Genomic DNA, 21,509 nt, shown 5'->3' on the forward strand with positions numbered 1-21,509 from the left:
CTAATCTGGTCTTCAACGTTCTCTCTAAAGATGTCTCGGCTCATTAATGATAACTTATGCTTACGTTGTTTTATAAACCTGAAAAACATTTCTTACAATTATCATAGCTAGATAAATTAGGTAGCAAGGATGGGAAAAAAAAAGACCTGGGGCTTAAAGAAATTATTATAATCCAATACAGAATTCAAATTTAATTTTCACCCCACCCCACCCCACCCCCACTACATTACATTGCTTCCTTTGATTTATCGTCCTAATATTGTCTTTCTGCAAAGGAATGATCAATTCCCGACTCTTCACATTAAAGTTTAGTTAGTTTCCATCTAATGGCCTTAATGTGTGTACGTGTTAATGATAGATCCACCTAATATGCTTTACTTGTGACTTTCTAAAGCCACACTTCTCCCTTTTGTTTATTTTGTAATGGTCGGAATTTAATTCCATTTAGAATATAAGATTTCATAGAAATCTCTAATAGAGACAAGAAAGAAAGCTAACAGACATTTATTAAGCAGGTGTTTAATACTATATAGGCACTGTACTAAGCTCCTTCACAACCTTGAAAAGTAGGTGCTATCATCATCCTCATAGCACTTACAGGTGAGGAAAGGACACCGCCCGAGATTGAGGCTTACTAAGGAACTAGTAAATCTAGTTCTAGTAGTCTGAGACCGGATTTGCTTGAGAACTTCTGAAGCACAGCCCCAGAACTCTATCCACTATGCCACCTACCTACAACTAAGTGGTCTGATAATTAAACAAATAGGTTAGCACATATTCTGTACATGAACAAGATCCTGCATGGATCTTGCAACCTATTTAAAAAAAAATAATTTTGGGGAACGGGCCTTATAAATCTCTCACTAGTGCTATCTCATCTTAAATAGATCATACTATACAGGTTCCCAGGGTTCATTCACTGTGTTGATTAAATTACTTCGGATTTAAATCGCAGTCTTTAAGCAAACTCTGAACTTGCAAAGTAATGTGAGGTACATTGTCGTATTGTTTAGAATAGAAGTACTCAAATATTGTTTATAATCATAGTACAGTTTAAGCTCTCTGAGGAAAGCAATATGTTTTTTGCATATGCAATCCTCAGAATCTACCACAGTACATGAATATTAATAAATGCTTTTGGAAATGAAATGAATTAGCTACTAGATTTCCCATCTTCACTTTTCCAACCTCTCAATCCAGTCATTTTATTTCTCTACTCCTGTTTTCTGGCCCTTTCTAAGGGTAGCTACAAAAAAGAGGCATCAAAGGGTTAATTGACTTATTCTCTTTGTATCCAAGATGATCTTATATCATTAACACCTAAGTTCCTGAAAAGTTAATTTTTCCTACTTTTCTGAAGGAGACTTTGAATCAGAATTGACACTGACCATCTCTATTCCTCATATACAAGTTCCAACTTCACTTGAAGCTGAGATGCTGAGTCAAGGAGACAGTTCATTTATTAATAAATTAACACTGCCTTAATAAGTTCCCCCCCTCCCCAATTTTTTTCCTAAAATACTCTCTAGAATTGATGGTGAGAGGCAGGCTTCCTTTTAATTTTTTTCTTTGTGGTTTATTGTTATGGGCCAGAACTCTGAAACAAGGATTCTTACAAGGTGTTAAGTCAGTGGAATTGATGAGACAATGGTTATCTAGTTTAGCATGATGATTAATAGTTCTCTAAGTTCAGTATGATTGATTTAATCTTACAACAAATAATGGTTTCCTAGAGATATAATGATTGGTTTATACTCAGTGTAGCACATATAAGCTGACAAACTCAGCTCACGGAGGCAGAGACAGATTCATTCCACTTTCCACCTTTGTGGTGGCTGGAGGCTGAAGCACAACCTTTGGACTCAGACTCACTTCATCTCACACCACCTTGGTGGCCTATCCTCCTGCATTTTCTCCACTGAAACCAAGTCCCCCTCTGAAGGCCATGAGAAAGGTAGCTGAGCACCGGGTGAAGGAGACAATAAAGAATTTGGACTTTAACATCTGGCTATTCTTGTGGTGATTAGTCTACTAGAACGAAGACTGGTCCAGAGATTTCCAGAAAACCAAAATGAGAACACTACAGTATATCTCTCTCCTTCAGTTTTCCAGAAAGGAAGAAAAACACCTATTTGAGGAAAAGAGCCAACATTAATTCATGATAGATAGTATTTAAGATTAGTTTTTTTGTGGTGAGAATCATGTTTCATGCTTTAGGGGTGTTATTTTTCACTTAGGGTGAGTAAGGTCCCAAGTTCACGTCAATGTTTTGTTCTTAATGCTGAGTCTCCTAGACTGAAAAACATTTATCTTCTATCACATCCCTAACAAATTGTAGACCTCCTTAAGCGCAAGGACTATGGACTATTTTTTGTTTGCCTTTTTTTTTTTATCCCCAGGGCTAGTACAATATTTGACATATAATTCATGCTTAATAAATTCTTTTTTAGAGAATGTTGAGTGAAGGCCAGTATGAAGATAATGCTGGCTTATTCAAACACATCTGTTGCAGAGGATGAGAAAGTAAATGATTCTACTCCATAAAATTCTATTAAATCAAAATATATTTTAATACTTGGTAATTTCAATGCAAAGGTTAAGATGGAGGTTGTGATGGAAGAGAGAGATCTTGGGGGAAAAATAGCTCTGGAGTAAGAAACAACAGATTGCAAAGGCTTGTAAATTCCCTAGAAACTTCATGCTATATATTATAAGTAACTTTTTCAAGATATTTAAGAAGTACTGAATATAGTAAACATTGAACAGGAAAAAAAATAACCCAGAAAGGAAAAGACTTATTATTAATGTGGGAGCCATTTTGAAATCTGCTGTCTGTATACCTTGGCATTGTGGGAGAAAGATAAAAGAAAGTATCAAATTAGAAAAAATAAAAGCAACAACACTTAGTGTGCAATAAAATCAGCACTAATCTGATCTATAACATTAATACATAAAAAAAAACAGACATGGATATATTGGCATAATTTTTAAAGTAAGTTAAAAAAATAAAAATTCCACAAGGAGGGCAAAAGAACTGAGAAACTATCTTTGCTAGCAAACGTTTTATCTTCTTGTCAAAACCAAATGTATGAAAATAAAGAGAAACACTATTTAGAATCATTTGTAATATCTTACCGAATAGGGTGGTAGTAGTAAATACAAACATTAGTTCTTCATAAAGCAGTAAACAGTAGGAAGAAAAAAAAGTTTAGAGGAGAGATAGATACACACAGAGAGACAGAGACAGAAACAGAAATACACAGAAACAAAGAGATGGAGGGAGGAGAGAAGAGGGAAAGGAGAGAGAGAGGATAGAATTGACGGTTTGGAAACAATATTGAATGAATATACATTAAAAATTTTAGAAAGTTAAAAGATAACTCTGAAGTTTCAGATTTTGGAGACTGAAAGAATGGTGGCTTATTCAACTGAGATAAGGATGTTTTAGAAAGAAAAGGGAAGTTAACAGTGTGTGAATGAGTCCCAGGATAGAATATGAGTTTGGAAAAGAGTTGAGAGAAAAAGAAATTTAGTGAAATGGGAGAGGGAGGAAGAAACTTTGTCTACCCCTGTTCTATGGAAACCCAATTTTTCTCCTCCTATTGGGAATACTGAAGAGGAAAGGAGATGACAGAAGGAAAAGAATCAAATTAAGTAGAGAACAGTTTGGGTCACCACTCCAAAATGGGGCTGCAGGGCCAGTCTTGTTTATTTCAATCCGAGTGTGATCTAATTTGAGCTATCCCCTAAATACTTCAAACAATCCCACCATTAGGAAATCCAAGAACTTGGATTTTCTAAAACTCTGAACATTCACTTTTCGAAAGCTACTCTTACGCTCTAAGTTCCAAATTCTGAAATAGTTCTAATGGTTTCTGTGACTAGATAGAGATTCACAAGGTTCCTGTGGTTTAAACATTCTCCCCGCCACCATCCTCAACCACTTTTCACAAAACTGCCCAGGTATACTAGAGGCGAAATGAAAACTTTAAATTGACTGTGAGGATTACAGATCCTGTAACTCTGAAACCTGGTTATTTCAAAATATCTGCGATTTCGTCTGTGAAAGAGTATATACAGCCTTTACTAGTCTTAGCAAATAGTTTTATATATTGCTGCGGCCTGTCACAATCAGTTCTCTTACAAAGATTTTGACTTTTTCTTTAAATATAAAGTTGAAAAATCTTTCCAGTTTGGTGACATGCCACAGTTTAAGCTCCACGTAAACAAACTTTCAGAACGCAATGGGAACTCCAAGCCACATCGAAAAGTGGAGATCTTTTTTTCCTCAAATTTCCAAATTTATTTTATTTGAAGAAACAGAATAAGCAAAAAGAAAAACAGAAAAGCAATACGAAACAAAACAAAAGAGAACATTGTCATGTGTCCAGAACATCAGTGAAGATTCAAAATATATAACAACAAATAACAATTTAAGAAAGTATATATATTAGTAGAAGAAATTATATTCATGAGTGTCCATCTTGTTTTTTACTTCCTTATAAATTGTTCTTTTGTTCTCTCCTGGACACCTTATTTACTTTGTTCTTTTTTCTCCCTCTTTTATCCTCTCCCTCCCCTACCCCCCACCAAGCGGATCATAGTAAAGAAAGGATATATTTATATATGCATATGTATATACGTATATATATATATATATATATATATATACTCACAGACATATCTCTTTCATCCTATCCCCCTAAGTAAGCTACAGTTAAGAGATATGTTTATGTATACATATGTAGATATACATACACATACTCACACTCACACACACACAAATCCCACATACACAAGTCTTTCATACTCTTGCTGTCTCATTAAATTCTGCTCCATAACTTGGCTTACTATTATTACTTAATCTCTCCTCATCTAGAGACCCCTCCCTTTGTCTTCTTTCCTCACCCTTTGCTTCTCCATGCACCTGCCCCTCCCCTTATTTCTTTATTGATTTTGGAGGGTGCTATACCTTTGTGGTATATATGTACTGTTGCCTATTGAACCCGTTCCCGATGTGAGAAAGTTTTCATAACTAGAACCCTCCTTCCTTCGAAAAAGACATCTTCATTGAAGTTTACTTTAACTAATAAAATCCCAAGGAGTCTCGAATAGTATCGGTTCTAAAATCTAATTAGGATAATATTCGAGTGCAAGGCTACAAGCAGGCTGGACGTTTTGATCAATCACCTTCGATCCCTCAGCCACAGTGCAATGTAAAGCATTTTAGTTTTTTGCACTGATACTTAACTTTCTAAGTCGGCTTCTATTTCGTTTTGTTTGTTAGTTTTCACGTGGGGACAAGTGGGATTGATTGAAAAAGTTCATGCTGGAACATTGACAGAATTCAAAATTTCTTGTTAGAGAAAGAGCAGAAAAACAGGGCAGGATAGCAAGTGGAGAGCTGGGAATTGTGAAAGAGGCAGAAAAGGAAGAAGTCTCTTTCCATCTCGGAACCAGTGAATATCTGGGTTGGATTCTGGCTTCAGTCAGATTGATGATAAAAGATTGAAAATATGCATTCAGGCGCACCGAGGACAGGAGTTTTCTTCCTATAGTAAAGCATAAAGACACCCAAATTTAGAAAGTACCTGCACATGTCAGTCTTTTAATTTTTCTTACCTTCAGGCAGAAAACCAACTAATCAAACAAACAAAAACACCTTGCTGTAAGGGCCACAAATCACGATGTCACACCCCCTTCTCTTTTTCCAATATCTTTTTCTTCATTAGTACCCAAGGATCTTTTCTCCTCAAAATGTAACTCTTATTTGGGTTTATTCCAGGTTCAATCCATTAGTCTTTATCCTCCCCAAAATTAAAAACAACAAGAACAACAAGAAGTAGTGAAGATACAAATGAAATCACAATTTGAAAAGTTTATGAGCACGAAAAATTGTAGTGGTTGCGTGGCACAAAATCTCGGAGATTTATTTTGTCCAGTAGGGGTCTCCCAGTCCCCAACTATTATAAAATATTCTCCCAAATTAGAAGTTTGACGTGCATGAAAAGTTTTGTCCGAATTTAAGATATCCTCCACCCCGTACTCGTGGCTCGTTGGTCTAGGGGTATGATTCTCGCTTAGGGTGCGAGAGGTCCCGGGTTCAAATCCCGGACGAGCCCTTTTTTCTAGGAAACCCTAGCAAAGAACATATTTAGATGTCAATAGCTAACTATAAAAAAAAAAATTATATTTTCCTCAAACTTCCCACATGAAAAAATAAAAACAATCCAAGAACAAACCCAAACCCTTTTTCAAGATACTTTGTAATTCAAATTATGTGTAACATCTACACATATGTATCATTGACTTAAAAACAAACAAACAAACAAAAAAAAAAAACAGTGCTGTGTGCAAAATAGATAAAGATAACTTGTATTATACAATACTTGACATCTATGGCCCAAGAAGAAAAATGCCCTGATTCACCCAACTATAATTTACATAAGGCACTTGGTACATTCAATTCTCCACACTAGGTTTTGGGGATATAAAAAGCAAAAATTTAATCAGTCTCCGCTGTCTGGGAACTTGCTATTTTTTTTTTTTCCAGAGAAGAATACAAATAATTTCCATTTTAAAAAAATTACCTATTTGATAAATCATTGGTTCAATACTTTGAGTTTTAATAGCCTGTTCTCTGTAGAATACTATACTCTATACAATACTTATACAAAGTTCTCTCCAGACTTGACACTTTTTTTTTCTTTCTTTCTTTTTTTTGGTCTTCCAAGACACTAGTCCTTGTAATTACTATTGATGAGATGAAATCATTCATGTATGTTATCTAAGGAAGAGTGAAAAGGACAAGTATTTGTGGTTCCTTACAACTTGTCATGTTCCTTCATCATACCCAACCTACTATGAAAAAAGCTAATGAAATACTGCATATTTGCTCAGTCTCTTGATCTAGCTGACATCTTTCTTAAGAAAATTGATCTCCTTCCTAGGCTAACAAAATTACAAGTGTCACTGAACTTTACAATTTATGGTTTTGGGGGAAAGTGTATTTTTTTCTATATGTGGTAGTAGTTTGGGAGGCATATGTAAATAAGTACCTCATTTTCCTCCCCCTCCCCCCATATGTGTCAGATTTGTGAAGTTCAAGGTCTTAGGAAACTGTGGGAATTAATAAGATAGCACTTCTGATTTTTTCCCCCTACCCTATTCTTATCTTCAAGGCTTGACCCTGGCTCACAGCTCTTATTTAGAACATTGGTTCCTGCTAAGTGTCTATTTTCTGTAGATACTGAAACCATCAGAACATCAAATTCTATTTAGGCATCCTTGTGTATGTTTTGTGGGTTTGTTTGTTTTTTTCATAGTGATATTCTATTTTCCAAGAAAACCTAGGAGACAGCTCTCTCTGGATACATCTATTAGAAAGAGTATAATTAAGTCTGTCCCTCAGCACTATCACTTACTGAGTGGATTCTCATTTCAGAAAAGTAAGTACCATTGTGAAAATGAGAAACTCCCCTTATTTCCTATGACATGTATTCCTCTATCTTCAGGGAAAGGCCCAGAGCTTAAAGTTGACTTCTGTGATAGTATATCTGAAAAGAAGTTTTAAAAAGAAATTTATGAAGCTTGCTTGTGATATTTTTTTTTGGAGGGGGATCTCCAAATGTCTTTCCAAATGCTAGGTCCAAACCCAATCTCATTTCATTTTCCCAATGTTACAAAGAGCACATTTGCTGGCTTCTTGGACAACAAGGATCAACTTAAAAATGCAGGAAATTCTTATCCCCTCCCATCCTGTGGTCACAGTTAGTACTAGATTTCATCAGATAATAAGCTGCACGAGTCTGGAGAAACAATGAAGAATCCGGTAAAAAAATTTATTTGTACATTTCTTTAAAAATATTAAATGCTCCATAATGTCAGAAGGCATATTTGGCCCAGACCCTCAATATGCCAAAGTCCTGTTTTTTTGTTTGTTTGTTTGTTTGTTTTCCCATGGCTGGCATGTTACAGGGGAGCTAAGAGATACATGGATCATTATTGTATTTCTCTATTCTCTTAGATTGTCCTAACATAATTGGTTTGACAAGATCACTCACTGTTCCCCTAATGCTCAAGAGTTGAAGAACTGGGGGAAGGACATCAAAAAATCCTAGGTCTCTTTTAGAGCTCTGAATAGAGGGGAGATATTTGGAAAACATAAATCAAATTTGACTTTCTTTTCCTGGGAAAGATAACATTATTGCTAAGTCTTTCAAATACTCTAAATTGCATCTTCTTCTTAGTCACAATGTTGCTATATGAAAGAGCTACACTTGTTTTATAATAAGTAAAGAAAAAAAAACTGAGCTCAAAAAACCAAAACAAAACCCTCCTGTTCTATAAGAGACAAATGAAGGATACAAAGTAATATTTTTTTCCTCTTTAGCTCTCTCTGTTTCTGAGACTTCTTGTCTTTTCTGCGTCTTTCTCTCTCTGTCATCTATTTGTTTCAGTCTACATTCCTGTCTCTGTTTGTCTCTTTCTCTGTCTCTCTGTCTATCTGAATATTATTGATTCTTTCTTGAAAAAAAAGGTCAAGGCAGAGAGCTTCTTGAAATATTCATGGGCTTTAGACAAATTGGGACCATCCAGTACAGAATTTTGACATATACTAGATTCATTTCCATGATAGTCAATGCTTTGAAAAGACTAGAAAGACAACCCATTCATTAGCAAGAATGAGAAAGAGAAGTAATTAGATTTGAGAAACTGCTCACATACTCAGTATTAATTTTAACAGAAGTTAGTCCAATATTTTATGGCATTAAAGAGAATTAAAATTGTCAAAGTTGGCTGAAAGAATCAGAGCTATCTGGCTAGTGAGGAAAGGTACAAAACAGCTAGTGGGAAATGATTCTTTGCAATAATTGAATAAGGTGGGTAAGGGAACAAACATTTATTAAGCACGCTTTGTGCAAAGCATTTTATGATATCTCATTTGAAGATAAGAACTTCTTGTTGTACTTGAGAACTGCTGAAATATGGTGGTTAGGTAGGTGCTGCCCAAGAAGCTTAGTTTCTCTTTCTTTTTCCAAATGGGTAAACTGTGAGGTATATGAGAATTAAAACAACAATAATAGCAATAAACAAATATTTAATAGGTATACCTACTACATGAGAGTTCGATGACCTTAGGCACTGAGGGAAGAGTTAAGCTTAATTACATCATTTTCCTATTTTCATAGAGTTTATGATATAGTAGAGGATTGAGAAAAAATTATTATACAATGTTTTATCATAAGTGCATTAAAGAGATATAAAGCAAAACACTAGTTAAGTGTGCAGGGGATTCCTATATACCATAAAATGTGTTTGGGAATCATGGTTGGTCTTAAATTAGGCTACTCTTAACTCATAAACCCATAGACATATTTCAGAGGCCATCTGGTCCATTTTTTAGGTGGGGAAATTAAGATGTAAGAGATTAAATGACTATAAATATTATGAATTTTACTCCTACCTACACACTTTGCCTCCAATAATCTCCTTCATTTTCTCATTTTTTCCTTAATATTTATTTGTGCAGTTTCTAGGCTCTTGTCTTTTCAGGGGACAGCAAATGTTATGGCCTAAAATTAGTTATGGATAATATACTATAATAACATAATATATTCCTTGATAAGTAGGATAGAATCACATTGTGGATAACTTGAAGATTAGAAAAAGATAGATAAAGCATTGGTTAAGCATTTTCTAAGGAACTTGCATTGTGCTAAGCACTGGTGATACAAATATAAGTAAGTAAGACAACTCCTGTCTTTAAGGAGCTTACATTTTAAAGAGGGAAGACAACACATAAAGGAAAGGGCACCCAGAGGAATACCAGTGTGAGCCCAGGAAAAGTGGCATGGAGGCCTGGGTTACAGTAAAACAAGGCTGAAATTTATTTTAAATCTCAAAGCTGGAAGACCAAAGGGTTAACTTTAAGATTGCTACTGGGAAGGGGAGGGGGAATGAAGACACTAGCTGCAGATTAGACATCCTGATGGAGAGATGGTCAGAAAGTGGGTTTTAGACTTGATATGGTGATAGGAAATAGATAAACACCAGAGAAGAGAAATAAAGAAATTCAGCAGATAGAAGCCTTTATGGGAGAACAGAGAATGTCTCTCTTATGGAAATAATATATATCTGTTATTTCAAGCCTCTTCTTAAGGAGAGTTTTGTAAATAGAATGGAGGTAGGCTACAGTGATGACTGAATTCTTCTCTTTTGCAACTCTTTAAAAATACTTTTACTATTCCCCTTCTCTTAAAGAGAAGTCTAAAGAAAGAAAATATAAAGCTTTATGGGAATGACTTTCACTTGATAAAACCAAACCATTGCATATTAATGATATTTAAGTATATATAGGAAAATTAAGAAGGGGAAGACTTGACCATGATAACAATTTAGAGAAAATAGATGATAGGCAAAAGACTAACCAGTTAGTAAGAAAGTCTCTGAGACCTTATTCTTTATACAAAGCTCTAAGGGGAAAAGATGAAGTTGTCCAGGGAAAATTTAATATATTGCATTTATTGTTTAATTTCTAATGAATAAAAAAGCTTTTCCTTTCTCTATCTATGTATCTTTCAGAGTATATGCCTAGGTACAGACACTGTGATTATCATTTGGAAAGTTAAAAGAGAATGAGACTTTAACAGAAATGCCCCAGAAGGCAAAGCCAAGATGGTAGAGTAAAAGTAGGGACTTACCTGTACTCTCTCAATTCCCTCCCAAACAACTTTAAAATAATAACTCAAAATGAATTCTGGAGAAGCAGAGCAAACAGAAGCATGGGGTGAAACAATTTTTCAGGCCCAAACTTAGAACATCAGCAGGAAAGCTCTATCTCCTGGAGTGGGGATGGAACACAGTCCAATACAGACTCTGTCTTAGCAAGGCAGCAGCAGTTCTAGAGGGTAATGGTAGAGCCTTTTGGAGTTCACAGCTCACAGATGGTAAGAGGACCAGGAAATCGGTCAGAATGAGATTACAGGAGACTCTTTTTTGGCACTGGGTTCAGCATTCTGTTGTATTGCCCATACATAGTTCTGAGCTGCAGTCTCAGAGCAAAGAAGGAGTCCTAGCAGGAGAGAGTTCCCTTGTCACAGTTCAAGAGTAGAAAAGAATGCTTGTGATCACTCCAAGACTAGACACAAGCCAGGAAAAAATTAACCACACCTGTCCTTAAATCATACCAACTTTGAAGAACTGAAAACTCATAGACCTCCAAAACTAGCTCTGATAACAACAACATGAAAAACCTGATGCTTGGGATAGTGTTATCTCCAGGAGGATAGTTGAAACATAAAATTGAAAATGAAGAAAGAGTCTAGAAAAATAGGTAAAGAACAAAAGAAGAATCTGACAAGAGACAGTCACTATTGTGATACAGAAGATAAGAACAGAAACTTGGAAGAAAACATCAAAATCAAAGCAGCTACATACAAAACTACAAACTATAATGTGAATTGATCTCAGGCCTTGGTGAAGTTCAAAAGTGATTTTAAAAATCAAATAAAAGAGATAGAAGAAAATTTGGAAGTAGAAATGAAAGTGATGCAGGAAATTATGAAAAAAAAAAGAACCAATAGCTTAGTAAAAAAGGTACAAAAATCCATTGAAGAGAAGAACTCTTTTAAAAAGCAGAATTGGTGAAATGGGAAAAGATATTGTTGTTTTAATTACTAAAGAAAATAACTCTTTTAATAGTAGAATTGGTCAAATAGAAAAAGAGATACAAAATCTCACTGAAGAAAATAATTCCTTAAAAATTAGAATTGATTAAGTAAAAACTAATGATTCTATAAAACTTCAAGAAACAATAAAACAAAAGCAAAAGAATGAAAAAAATGTGAAACATCTCAGAAAAAAAAACTGGAGATAGATCAAGAAGAGATAATTTATATCACTCTTTTCAGATGATATGATAGTATACTTAGAGAATCCTAGAGAATCAACTAAAAACTACTAGAAATAATTAACAGGATATAAAATAAACCCACATAAATTATTGGCATTTCTATATGTTACCAACAAAGTCCAGCAGCAAAAGACAGAAAGAGGAATTCCATTTAAAATAACTATATGTAATATAAAATATTTGTGTGTCTACCTGCCAAAACAAAACCAAAAACTATATAAATACAATTACCAAATACTTTTCATACAAATAAAGTTAGATCTAAACAAGTGGAAGAATACTGAGTGTTCTTGGGTAGACCAAGCTAATATAATATTATATATATATAATAAAAATGATAATTCTCCTAAATTAATCTATTCAGTGTCATGCCATTACCAAGAAATTACTTTATAGAGTTGGAACAAATAATAACAAAAGGTCAAGAAGAATTTCAAGGGAATTAATGAAAAAAAAATGCAAAGGAAGTTGGCCTAGGTGCAGCAGATCTAAAAAAAAAAAAAAAAAAAAAAAGCAGCAGTCATCAAAACCATTTGGTACTGAATAAGAAATAGATAAATAAATCAATGAAATAATTTAAGTCTACAAGACACAATAATTAATGCCTCTAGTAATCTAAAATTTGATAAATCCAAAAACACCATATATCAAGATAAGATCAAAATGGTGCATTATTTTAACATAAAGGGTGATACCATGAGCAAATTAGGGGAACATGGAATAAACATATGGCTAAGGGAAAAAATCATGAACAAGCAAGAAATAGAGAGACCATTACAAATGTGAAATGGAAAATTTTGATTACATAACATTAAAAAATTTTTATACAAACAAAACCAATGTAAGCCAAGGTTGGAAGGAATTTTTTTTTTATTTTAATTTTTTTCTTTTTAAAGTTTTTTTTTTTTTATTTTCAAAACATATGTACAGATAATTTGATCTTTGTATAGCCTTGTGTTTCAGATTTTCTCCTAGTTCCTCCCACCTCCTCCCCTAGATGGCAAGCTATCCAATATATGTTAAACCTGTTAAAATATATGTTAAATCCAATATGTTAATTCTCTTGCTGCACCAGAAAAATCAGGTTAAAAAAAAAAAGTAAATGAGTAAGAAAACACAATGCAAGCAAACAATAACAAAAAGAGTGAGAATGTTATATTGTGATCCACACTCAGCTCCCATAGTTCTCTCTCTGGGTGTAGGGGGCTCTCTTCTTCACAAGATCACTGGAACTGGCATCAGTCATCTCATTGTTGGAAAGAGTCCCGTTCATCAGAATTGATTGTCATATAATATTATTGTTGTTGTGTATAATGATCTCCTGGTTCTGCTCATTTCATCAGTTCATATAAGTCTCTCCAGGCCTCTCTAAAATCATTTTCCTGATCATTTTTTTATAGAACAATAATATTCCATAACATTCATATACCATAACTTAATCAGCCATTCTCCAATTGCTGGTCAGTTTCCATTTTTTTTGCCACTACGAAAAGGGTTGCCACAAACATTTTTGCACATGTGGGTCCCTTTCCTAGAAGGAAGTTTTTACAGGAAGTCTTTCTAATAAAGGCCTTATTTCTCAAATATGTAGAGAATGGAGTCAAGTTTATAAAAGGAAAAATCATTTCCCAGTTACTAGTCAAAAGATATAAACAGGCAGTTTTTTTTGAAGACGAAATAAAATTATCTATACTTTAATATGAGTAAATGCTCTAAATCACTATTGATTGGACAAATGAAAATTAAAACAACTTTGAAGTACCATCTCACACCTATAAGATTGACCCTATAATAGGAAAGAAAAAGGACAAATGTTAGAAAATGGGGGGAAATTGGGACATAATGTATTGTTAGTGGAGTTGTGAACTGATTCAACCATTCTGGAGAACAATTTGAAATTATGTCCAAAAGGTGTAAAACTTTACATACCCTTTGACCCAACTATTACTAGGTCTGTGCCCCAAAGATTTTTAAAAAGCAGGGGGAGGACCTATATATGCAAGTGAAATGAGCAGAACTATGAGAAATGTATATAGTAATAGATTAATATACAATGATCAACTGTGATTGACTTAGCTATTCCCAAAGATACAATGATCCAAGACAATTCCAAAAAACATGTAATGAAAAATGCTATCCAGCACCAGAAAAAGAACTAAAGGAGTTCGAATATAGATCAAATAATGCTTTTAAAAAAAACTTTATTTTTCTTGGTTTTTGTTGTTGTTGTTGTTGTTGTTGTTTTTGTTTTGCATAACTGCACATGTATAACATATTTCTTGCTTGCCTTCTCAGAGAAGGGGTAGGGAAGAAAAGGAGGGGAGAAATGTGCAACTCAAATAAAAAAAAAAATGTTAGCGGGAAGCTAGGTGGTCTATTGGATAGCACATCAGCCCTGAAGTCAGGAGGACCTGAGTTTAAATCTGGCCTAAGACACTTAACACTTTCTAGCTGTGTGACCCTGGGCAAGATACTTAACCCCAATTGCCTTAAAAAAAAGTTTAAATTATCTTTACATATATCTAGGAAAAAAATTAAATATTTTGGGAGAAAAAGAAATACCCTAGCAAAGGTTAAAGAACACTGTGATAATGTGTCTGCCAACAGACAAGAATAATACTTGGCTATAGACTACACATCATTATGTGTATTCGGATACATTTTTATACTTGCAGTAACTGTGCCTCTGAAACTTACAATATAGTGGAAGACATTTTTAAGTATAGGTTTTCCAAGAAAGAGGAAGCCACTCAAGGCTGAAATAATCAAGAAAGATTTCATAAAGGAGATGATACAAACTGGTTCTTGATGAATAAATAGGACTTGAGTAATCAAGAGATATTTAAGAGTGAAATGAACTTACAACAGAGGTAAGAAGAAACATAACTTATGTAGAGGATAGCAAATTTACTGATTAGATGACCAGTACAAGCTGAGACATGTAGTGAGGGTCACATTACAGATGTACTGAAGAGGAGATTGAGGAAGTTAAGATGAATTATTGAATAATTATTGAGCTAGGGCTAGAATCCAGGTGTTCTGGGCACTATCCAGTACTATTTTCACTGTACCATGCTGTTTTTAATGAATGTGTTTTATAAGGTAGAGATGCTGGGACCTGTATATTTTACGATCATCTCCTTTTCCTTCTTCCTCTTTTTGTTAATATAATTCCTGGATTTGTTTTAGCAGGTGTACTCCCAGGTAACTTATAAATCTGTGGTTACTTTAAAGAGGTTTTTTTACTATCTTTTCCTGCAGGATTTTATTGGTAATATATAGAATGCTGATGATTTTGTGAAGCTTTATTTTATATTCTGCTACTTTGCTAAAATTATTGTTTCAATTATTTAGTTGAGCCATTAAAATTGTCCAAGTATGTCATCTTATCATCTACAAAAAGGAATAGTTATATGACCTCATTGTCCATTCTAATTCCTTCTATTTCTTTTTCTTCTCTTATTGCTATTGCTAGGATTTCTATAACAATATTGAATAATATTGCTGACAGTGTGCACTTATGTTTATGTTCAAATAATCCCTCAACCAGTGAACCTCAAGCAACTCAGTATGAACTTAATTTCCAGTTAAAAAGTACAATTAATTTTCTAACAATGCAGATCTGAAGTAAAAAGAAGCCCATAGTGAAGTAAAAAGAAGTCCCTTGTATTGGTTCCCTATATTAATGAAATCATGATTCCATTTCTGTCCCTATTGTATGTATGATATTGCAGAACAAAAACTACAAGAATAGTTGAGACATGATTTTACTGATATAAGGAATCAATGAAAAACATTTTCTCTGTTAATTATGGTTTTAGAAAGTTCAGTATTGCATTTTATTCAAACTCAATAAGCCTCAAAATCATACATAAGGATCATGGACCTTATAGTAACTAGAAAAATTATTTAATGCCGTTATATTCTACTGTATTTTTATTTATTTTGCTAAATATTTCCCAATTACATTTTAATTTAGTTCTGTCTATACTCTAGAATGTATTCCTTATGTTTAACACCTCTGACTTCAAGTAGTGAGAGCCTGTGACTTGTCTAGGGTGACAAAACAAGTGTGTCCAGGATTGAAACCAAGTCTTGCTTATACATAATAGCACTTTATACTTCCCTGAATAAATAGATGAATGAAATTTAGCAGAAAGGTAAAAAAATTATAGAGCTTTCCATAAACTTAGTAATAGAATGAAATGCAAAAATCTAATTTCTTTACTTTTCGAGCTTTTCTTTTAAGCTTAATGTTGTGTTTAAACAAAGAAGATGAATAGAACTAAATCCAAGTATCGAGTTTAATATTTTCCATTGTCCCTTATGGATTCCTTTTTAACACATTAAACACCTTTATACTTTTTATTGCTTTACAAATATTCTACAAATACTCCACAAATGGGAATTATGTTGGTGACATGCATACTTAGAGAGACTTGACTAGTGGGCATCTTGACTAAGGTTATACTACACAGATGTTTTTTTCTGTATTAAATGGAATTTATTTGGGCACAGACACTTTGTGATTGTTAGGGGCAAAATCTTAGTGAAGTTTTAATCTTTAATAAGATATTGAGGATTATTAAATAAGCTTATTAAAACTTAAAACTTCATTAAAACTTTAGGGACTCCTTGTATATATGATGTGGCATAGTAAGTAAAGGTGAGGACGAAACAATGGAAAACCCATAAAATTTATGAAAGAATCTGGGTGTGAATCTCTGTCACTTACTGGTGATTTAATTCACTTAATCTCGCTGGGTCTCAGTTTCTTCATCTGTAAAATGAAGGAATTAAATCATATGACATTTTATCTTTTACTTTAAATCTATGATACCATGGAGGGAAGTCATAGACCTACCTAGACCACAAAATATGTCAAGTCTGAAACCAAATGATCTAAAAGTCACAGATACCAAACAGCTCACACAGGTTATCACAACCATAGTAAACTTTGAAGTTATCAGAGTACACATAGGTCATCACAACTATAATTAACTAAAAAATAAAATACAATAAAAACAAAAATTTAAAGATAGGGCCAACAACAGTCATAAGCAAAAAGCTTTCTTTATTCCATCGAAAGAGGGAAACTAGCCACACATGCCAGGGCCTCCTGCAGGAGACCTGTGTGGACAAATCTCTATACATATAGTAATGGTTAGGCAGTAAATTGTAGCCCATACAATTTGATTCATAATAGGGCTTTATGACCAAAACATGGATCCTGGAGATACTTATCTGAGTTCAGGGACCAAGTGGTACTAGTATGAAACAATTCTGGGATTTTGCTGCAACTGAATTCATCCAAAGGATAAACTCAAAGGATTGTTGTTATGCCAAGCTCAGGGTGCAGTTTGCTAGCTGGGCCTTAACTCTGGAAAACAGGATGTCTTCTTTTTTTTTTTTTTTTTTTTTTTCCTGAGGCTGGGGTTAAGTGACTTGTTGCCCAGGGTCACACAGCTTGCAAGTGTTAAGTGTCTGAGACCAGATTTGAATTGGGTCCTCCTGAATTCAAGGCTGGTGCTCTCTATCCACTGCACCACCATCTTCTAGTAAAAAAAAAAAAAGAGTGGTGATCTTGGCATGGGAGTCTAATGAGTACTAAAATCCTCATTTTCATACCTTGCCTCCACCTTTGGAACTTTTCTGCACCTTCAAAAATTATGCAGTTTCTGAAAAATGTAGTCATAATTTTGTCTTGAAATGTGTGATTTTCTCTTTGAATGAGTTTTAAAATGTTTTATTCTAATAAAAAGACTATGGGCTCTATAAAAGCAGTTTATTTTATAAAAAAGAAAATTGTCTAATGCAATAGCATTTGCTAAGGTACATGGTTCATTAATCAAATATGGTATTGGATAAACATTGAAATCATCTGATCTTGAACTTCAAAAGAGAGCAAAAAAAAATCAGAGAAAGAGAAACTATTAGGGAAGGAAATGATTCTCATAGGGTGAAAGACAAGTCAAAGGATCATTATGTTATAAGCATAGGTTGTATATTTGTGCTCCAGATTGAAGAACAATAAACATTTTGCTGTGTGGGAATGTGAGTGTTCCGAGAGCAGGTCAAGATGCAGGGAGGGGACATTTAAGTGCTTTCTGAGATGGAGAAGAAATAATAATAGATCAGATTTTCTACCCCAAACTTTAAATGATACAGTAGAAAAAAATACTGATATGGAAAACCTGAATTTCAAAAAGGTTTAAGTAAATTAGGTGATTGTGATATACATAGATCAGAACGTAAAAAGAATTAGAGTAATCTGAGACTAAGAATTGAGTCTTACTGAGTAAGGTACCTTATTGACCTTGAATATTCATAATTATTGTAAAAAATACAAATAGCATTAGAGCAGAACTTGACAATTTCTTTTTTTTCCCCTCAACACTTCACCTTTCCAAATTCATACAAAGACATTTTCTAACACCCTTCTTGAAAGACCCTGTGTGCCAAATTTTTCTTCTTTGTTCTCCCCTTCCCTTTGCCATTTGAATAAGCTACCACAAACTAGAAAATTACTCCTAAGCAATGGGAGAAAAATTTTATAAATTTATATCTAAGTGTTAGATGCTTTACAAATATCTCATTTATTCTCATAAGAATCCCACAAGATAGTTTGATTTCTATTAGATATGATTAACTGAGTCAAAGTTCAGCAGTTGCTTATGTTTAATTATGCTTTTACTATAATCCCAGAAACATAATACAATACTACCAATAGAACCACTCTGTCTATTTTCACATCAATTTGGGATCCCCAGAAACAGCAAGCAATCTGATATAGATTAAACACATACAATTTTTAAAATCTTGTTTTGAATTATGTTATCATGTTAAGTTAATGTTATATTAAAATTCATTCACTGTAATCTGATAGAAAGTATGGAATTAGCCTTTAATAAGGTAATAGAGGCACAAAACATGCTCAGATTTGTCCTTCTGGTTGGTTATGTAACTGGATTTTTTATGCCCAGGCCATCTGTCACCCACATAAGGGCACACTAGAGACTTACTCCTAGGAGAAAAGAGAACTAACATGTGCATGGACAGTGTGTATTAGTCTATTATGGAGTTGGAAAGAGTCTTTTTTAACTGGCTGCATAGCTAGAACAGTCTGCATCTATAAAAACTACCTGACTCTATACACTCCTTATTTATATTCTAATCTAGGAAAGGATTCATTCATTCATGGTCAGTGGCACATTGTAGTTGCTTTAGGCCTTATTTTGTTTATCATTTTCAATTCTAGTTTCAGAGAGGGAGAATTTCCAACTTAGTAACTTAAGCCATGTGGAATCTTAGTGCCTGAGGGACTAAGCCAGATTTTTTTTTTATTAAAACTTTTTATTTTCAAAAAATATGCATGCATTATTTTTTAACATTGACAGTTGCATAGCCTTGTGTTCCAAATTTTCCCCTCCTCCCCCCACCCTCTCTCCTAGATAGTAAGCAATCCAATATATGCTATACAATATTCAATATATGTAAACATATTTATACAATTATCTTTTTTTTTATAATATTATCCCTTGTATTCACTTTTCCAAATTATCCCCCCCTCCCTCCATCCCTCCCCCAGATGACAGGTAATCCCATACATTTTACATGTGTTACAATATAACCTAGATACAATATATGTGTGTAAATACCATTTTCTTGTTGCACATTAAGTATTAGATTCCGAAGGTATAAGTAACCTGGGTAGATAGACAGTAGTGCTAACAATTTACATTCACTTCCTAGTGTTCCTTCTCTGGGTGTAGTTATTTATGTCCATCATTGATCAACTGGAAGTGAGTTGGATCTTCTTTATATTGAAGATATCCACTTCTATCAGAATACATCTTCATACAGCATTGAAGTGTACAGCGATCTTCTGGTTCTGTTCATTTCACTCAGCATCAGTTGATGTAAGTCTCTCCAAGCCTCTCTGTATTCCTCCTGCTGGTCATTTCTTACAGAGCAATAATATTCCATAACCTTCATATACCATAATTTACCCAACCATTCTCCAATTGATGGGCATCCATTCAACTTCCAGTTTCTAGCTACAACAAAAAGTAAGCCAGATGTTTTAACCAGCTCAGCAGGCAAGCCCCAATAAGGGTGCTAGAATACCAGCTCAGAAAGCCTTTGGACTTGAAGTGGGATTAATGTTATATAGAAACTGAATTAAATCATGATTCTAAACTTTTTTTTTTCTCTCTAAACAAAACCTGAGGATTCTGAGAATGTTTCAATGTTTGGGTTTGGTCCTTTTGTTTTGTTTTTTGCTATATCTTTCAAATAAATATTCTTTTGTAAAATCTAATGTGTTGCTAAGTTGTTAAATGGAACTGAAATGCTAGTCACTGGATCCTAAGAGAGAGGAACACAAGTGTTGGAATTCAACTAATGGCAAGAGAACAGATTCCCAAACCCCTTAAGGTATTGGAGAGCACTGGTGGGGAGGGATAAAATGCAACATTCATGACCTTCAGAGAGTAAGGCTAGAGTTTATACAAGTTATAGTTATAAATAGATATTCCCTATCTGGGCTGTGTCTATCATGTGAAACTATGATTGATTATTTCCAGTCATGTGGGAATGAGGAGTTATTACCATGAGATAGCAAAGAATTCTCTGATGAGCTGCCCAACCAGAAAAATGGGTTACAAGTGTTGAAGAGTCAGCACCGGCTAGAATCAAAGGGTTTATAAAAGGAGTATTGCTTTAGTCTCTTGTCCTCTTTCCTTTGTTGCAATAAGTTAGGACAACTCTGAGCTATCTCCTCAGAGTTGTGTGAGAAGAAGATGGATGCTCTGTCACCCACTTAGCCTTGGTGACTATGAGCACATGGCTATCTTTGTCTCTGTTTTTGCTCTTTTTCATATTAGACAACTCAAAAGACATCTAGAAAGTGACACTATAAGTTCAAAAGACTGGAGATAGCTGTAGCATTAGTAACATATTGGAACCAAATAACATTGTAACATTGTAACAAGTAACATTGGAGCCAAAGTATCCACCAAATTGGTAGTAGCCACCAGCAGTAGGAGCAGTAGAGTAAAGAGATATACCAATAGAATGACGGTTCCTAGGGGAATGATGTGCTAGCTAGGACCCTAGCAAGGCACAGACCCTCAGAACCCAGCAGAAAGCAACAATGAACGTGAATTTTGTGAGGACTCCATGAAAGGACTTCCAGTATCAAGTTACTCCTTTGCCGCATGCGTTCTCTATATGTGTGCCCCACTATCAGCATATTTAAATTTAATATCACTTTTCTTATGAGTAGCATGTATGTATATGTGTGTGGGAGGGAAGAACATTCCAGGATTTGGGGAGGAATGTTTTATTCCAATTGTTCTCTATCATCTTTTTTTTTTTTTTTTTTTTTTTTTTAGAACTTAAATTTTTCTTCTAATACAAGAGGATATTTGTGTGAACCTTACAATTCCAGTATTTATAAACATTTATTTCTACTACTTCATCAGCTATGCCATCAACAAACACCTTGTTAATATGCATTGCTGATTTCTAATTTAAAAAAGATACTCTGTTACTAGATTTTATTATTCTCATTAGCCTTAAAATACATAGAAAA

The 21,509-nt window shown here is 34.1% G+C and overlaps 1 non-coding gene across 1 annotated transcript; it reads left to right on the plus strand.

Moving 5' to 3' along the window:
• Positions 1-6,050: 6,050 nt before the first annotated feature.
• TRNAP-AGG (transfer RNA proline (anticodon AGG)) lies at positions 6,051-6,122 on the plus strand. Its single transcript has one exon. It is a non-coding gene; the product is annotated as a tRNA-Pro (tRNA).
• The last annotated feature ends 15,387 nt before the right edge of the window (positions 6,123-21,509 follow it).

Source organism: Sminthopsis crassicaudata, chromosome 2, assembly GCF_048593235.1.
Source record: "Sminthopsis crassicaudata isolate SCR6 chromosome 2, ASM4859323v1, whole genome shotgun sequence".
Classification (NCBI taxonomy): domain Eukaryota; kingdom Metazoa; phylum Chordata; class Mammalia; order Dasyuromorphia; family Dasyuridae; genus Sminthopsis; species Sminthopsis crassicaudata.